The sequence below is a fragment of the Leptonychotes weddellii genome, chromosome 8 (assembly GCF_054177405.1).
Source record: "Leptonychotes weddellii isolate Sample4059 chromosome 8, ASM5417740v2, whole genome shotgun sequence".
Lineage (NCBI taxonomy): Eukaryota > Metazoa > Chordata > Mammalia > Carnivora > Phocidae > Leptonychotes > Leptonychotes weddellii.
In genome coordinates, this window is record NC_138376.1 from 123,595,325 (window position 1) to 123,600,505 (window position 5,181).

Genomic DNA, 5,181 nt, shown 5'->3' on the forward strand with positions numbered 1-5,181 from the left:
TCTTATCTTTGCTCTATGTCAAAATATTTCTTGCCTTTGATTTTCTAGGATGCTAATTCAGATCCCCTGGTGATTTTCCTCTCCTTTAATTAATCTCTTGAATTGTATTTGGTTAGGAAGTTATGATTTTTAGCTCCAGAAAGTTTTTTTGTGCTATATTTAAATCTCCTTCAATACACTAATATTTTTTAAAATTCAAATTGTCTTGTGTCTCCTCCAGCAGCCCTGTTTGTTTTGCCGGGTCTTCCTCCCTCTAGGCAAGAACCTGAGAGGGGATATTGTTTTGCATCATTGGCTCCTGCTTTCACGTGCCCTGATGGTAGCTGCCCTCTCACCTGTGTGGTCCAGGTCACTAAAGCAGAGGTGCTCAGTCTCTATTGAGGCCAGAGCGTCCATGTCAGGGTCAAAGGCAGGAAAGACCCAGCCCACCCATTCAGTTGCCTCTTGGCCTCTTCAAGACCAGGTAGCTCAAGCACATGCACATGGAACTTATGTCAACCTTACCCCTGGGGCTCCTCAGAGCCCGAAGTCCCCTTGCACCCCACTCCCCATTAAGCCCAGTAGTCATTTGCCTCAGAATAAGGGCAGGGAGACTGGAGTGGGAGCAGAGGGTGGGGGACCTATGTTTATTGGGGGGTCTTTCCAGAGTCCCAGCATGAACCCTCAGACATATCGTGACTTCAAATGCAAGTCCAAGCAGCATCAGGAAGCCCCCGAGCATTCTGGTAGTACACATTGTTCTCTCTCTACTGCTGATGGTGTTTGGCTGGGCACAGTTGAGAAATATGGGGCCAGTGAAACCTGGAAGAAACAGGGAAGTGAGAATAAGCAGATACACTAAAACAGATGCTTGGAAAACAAAGGTCTTCAGAAGGAATTCTCAGAATGTGACTACCTGGTTCAATCGCACTCAGCTAGTCAGATTAGTGTGTCTGCTTGGGCTGCGTTAACAAAATAACAGACTGGGCAGCTTGAAGAACAAACACTTATTTCTCACAGTTCTGGAGGCTGGGAATCCAAAATCAAGGTGCCAGCCAATTCAGCTCCTGTGAGAGCCCTCTTTCCGGCCTTCAGACGGCTGCCTTCTCACTACGTGCTCACATGGCAAACAGAGAAATCTTTCTCTCTTCCTTTTCTTATAAACCACTAATGCCATCATGAGGGCCCCAACCTCATGACCTCAAACCTAATCCTAATTACTGCCAAAGAGCCTCATCTCCAAATTGAGGTGTTAGGGCTTCAGTACATGAATTGGGGGGTGGAGGGGGACATTATTCAGTGCACAACAGAGTATTGCAGTGAACTGCTATATAACAAACTCCCAACTTCCAGTGGCTTAATGTTATAGAAGGTTATTTCTCACATATATAAAATCCAACTGGAAGTAGGGTGTGGTTCGTGTAAACATTTAGGGTCTGAGCCGTCTTTGACAGCTGATTCCCAAGGTCATTTGAGGACTCACCATCCCTTCAGCAGAAAGGAGGAAAAATCAGGCTCCTGCATGAGAGGTTTTTCTAGGCCAGCCCTGGAAATTATCCACATTAATTCCATCCACATTCCATTAGCCAGAACTCAGTCATGTGGCCTTACCTAACTGCAGGAGAGACTGGGAACTGTAGTCTGACTGTGCACCCAGGAAGAAATGTAGACTAACTATACCAAGGTTCAGGTTTGGTGAGCATCTGGTGCATCTTCCCAGAAAACCTTATTCATGAAGATATTGTACATGTGACCCACAAAGATTCACTTCCCCAAACTGTTATTAATTACCCAGAGGCATAGGCTTATGTCATAACCAACAGGTCAGCAGCCTTGTTGTCTTTTGACCCTGGGTGCCTAAAGACAGGATTTCAGGGCCTCTGTCTGGTAGATAAACTGGGTCCACATGCAAAGACTGCATGCCAGGGAGGCACCCCTTAGATCATCCCTTTTAATGGGGGCCAGTAGGGTATCTGGATCTATATCCTTCATCTCTAGATTTTATCTTCAAGATATTGCTCAAACCCACCTCTTCTCCCCATCTCTGCCTCTGCCACCTTCATCCCAGCCTCCATCAGTTCACCTTTCACCTAGACCACACAGGCCTTCCAAATGGTCCCCTATGTTCCTTCTCTCTTCTTCCCATCCATTCTGTGCCCCAAATTAAATACTGCCACTATTTCCCATTGCTCTTAGAAAGCAAAACTCCAAACATGGCCTACCAGGGCCCACAGGGCTCCTTCCTACCTGTGACCCCATCCCCCTCCATAGCCCACTGGGCTCCAGCCACACTGGCCCTTTCTGTCCCACATGCTTTTCCCTTCACGGTTATGACATAAGCCTATGCCTCTAATTGTGCACTGAATAATGTCCCCCTCCACCCCCCAATTCATGTACTGAAGCCCTAACACCTGGTGGGAGATGAGTCCCATCTCAATTTGGAGATGAGGCTCTTTGGCAGTAATTAGGATTAGGTTTGAGGTCATGAGGTTGGGGCCCTTATGATGGCATTAGTGGTTTATAAGAAAAGGAAGAGAAAAAGATTTCTCTGTTTGCCATGTGAGCACGTAGTGAGAAGGCAGCCGTCTGAAGGCCAGAAAGAGGGCTCTCATGGGAGCTGAATTGGCTGGCACCTTGATTTTGGAGGTCAGGAGGTGGGATGGAGGGAGAAGTGTGCAGGTGAAGGGAAAAGAGGTATTTAGGAGCTTTAATTAGTAGGGAATTCCAAGCAGATTTAGGTTGAGGTAGTAGATTAGAGGAAAATAAGATTTGTTTCTACAGCTTTCTTGGCTTTAACGTCCCAAATCTCTGGGGTTAGGAATATCTTTTTACTTCTTAGTACAGGGAGGGTATTTTTCATATTGGAGATTTATTTCCTGCTTTCAGGGCGACAAAGGAGGGTCTGAGTGTCCTTGCCACTGGCTGTTTCTTAAGTAACTTTTATTTAAAATAATAAAAAAATAATAATAATCAATGCGCCAAGAGAGGCACTTTTTGGGGCAGCCTGCCCTCGGCCCCTGCATATACATGTTCACTAAACTTTTATTTTTCTCCTGTTAATCTGTCTTGTATCAATTTAATTATTAGACCAGCCAAAGAACCTAGAAGAGAAGAAAGGAAAATTTCTGCCCCTACATATAACCTCCTAGGCTCTATTATGTGTTTCCTTTGTCACACCCCGATTTGGGCCATATTGGATAGATATTATAATTTCCACTACCCTTATAGAGGGTAAGTTCCCAGTAGGCATTGGGCCCCCGGCTGCCAGGCAAGTTGTCTGGCACAGAGCAGGTAAGTAGTAAGAATGTGCTGGAAAAATGAAACAAGGACAGAAGTGCATATGAATAGTTCTCTGCCATTTACAAAGTGCTTTTGTACGAAGTATGACATGTGACCTTCACAACTTCACTTTCAAGTGGATTTTAGCACTTCCTTTCTACAGATGAGAAAGCTTAGTTTCATTCTACTCCCCTGTGGGTTTTTAAAATGCTATTTTATTATTCCTGCTCTTTGTCCTTTTTATTTGTCTTTATCCTTTTTGGGATTTACTCTATTGCTCTTTTCCTTACTTCTTAAGTTGAAACTCAGCTCACTGATTCATGAAACTTTTTTTATAAATACATTTAAAGCCAAAAGTTTCCCTGTATACATATTGCTTCAGCTACATCCCACAATTTGTGGTAGTGGTTTTATTATTATTCAGTTCAAAATATTTAAATTCCCCATTCTGATATTTTCTTTGACCTATGAATCATTTGGAAGTATTTGTTTAATTTTTTAAATACTTATATAACACATTTTGGATATCTTTTGAGTTGTTGCTTTCACATTGTGTTGTATTTTGGTCAGACTTTTTATTATTGATGATGCTAATCCTTTGGTTTTGTTGAGATTTCCTTTATGGTCAAGTATGTGACTAGCTTTTTTTTTTTTTAAGATTTATTTATTTTAGAGAGGGGGTGGGAGGGGCAGACGGAGAGGGAGAGAGAGAATCTTGAGCAGACTCCCTGCCAAGCATGGAGCCCAACTCGGGTCTCAATCCCAGGACCCTGAGTTCATGACCTGAGCTGAAACCAAAAGTTGGAGGCTTAACTGACTGCGCCACCCAGGCACCCTTTAACCAGCTATTTTTAAATGTCCCTGGAGGGCTAGAAGCCTGAAAATTACATCCGAGAAGGCCCAGGTTGTCAGTGGCAACATGGGGGGGAGGGACAACTGAGCCACTGTCAGGAGGGACAAGGGTCTGTATCCAAGGGTGGCAGTGAGTTGGGGCTGAGGGAGTAGAGGATCCTCAGGGCATTCTAAAATGTCATCTAGAGACAATATTACCCATCTCAGTGTGTCATTACTATTGTTTCTAATTAATTCCGTGAATCCAACAGGGTCTTTGAGGTTACTTTGAAAGGAAGCTTGGAAAAGTGGGTGGTTTTCTCCTTTCATTGTTGGGTGACTAATGGAGCAATCTTGTTTTGCTTTCTGGCATGAGATCCTGTGACTATTTTAAGAAAGAATAGAGACCTTTTCATTCAACCCAGAGCCTCTGTTTTTAAACTCCTCAGGAGCTCCCGGGATGAAAGCACCTCCGCAGCTCTCCTCCACCCAAGCAAAAAAACAAGAACTCCACGTGTGGGACTCATGCACCACATAAAATGGAGATGTTAACTTCATTCATGATTTTTAAAGCATGACCTCAAAAATCCTCAGAAAATGAAGCTAATGGCCCATGTGTTACCTTCATCATTAGAAGACCAAAAAGAAGTGTCTGTTATGTCATGAACAGACACTTCTCCAAAGAAGACATACAAATGGCTAACAGACACATGAAAAAATGTTAATCATCATTAGTCATCAGGGAAATTCAAATCAAAACCACGTTGAGATACCACCTTACACCAGTTAGAATGGCAAAAGTTGACAAGGCAAGAAACAACAAATGTTGGAGAGGTTGTGGAGAAAGGGGAACCCTCTGAATGGATAAAGAAGATGTGGTCCATATATACAATGGAATATTACTCAGCCATCAGAAAGAATGAATACCCAACTTTTACATCAACATGGATGGGACTGGAGGAGATTATGCTAAGGGAAATAAGTCAGAGAAAGTCAATTATCATATGGTTTCACTTATTTGTGGAACATAAGGAATAGCATGGAGGACATTAGGAGAAGGAAGGGAAAAATGAAGGGGGGAAAATCGGAGGG

At 43.4% G+C, this 5,181-nt stretch overlaps 1 long non-coding RNA gene across 1 annotated transcript in view; it reads right to left on the minus strand.

Annotated features, from left to right (window-relative positions):
- Positions 1–473: 473 nt before the first annotated feature.
- LOC145723165 (uncharacterized) overlaps positions 474–5,181 on the minus strand; it is a 10,909-nt gene continuing 6,201 nt past the window's right edge. Inside the window, exon 3 of the long non-coding RNA XR_014148044.1 lies at positions 474–801. This is a non-coding gene — a long non-coding RNA (uncharacterized LOC145723165). The remainder of the gene's footprint in view (positions 802–5,181) is intronic.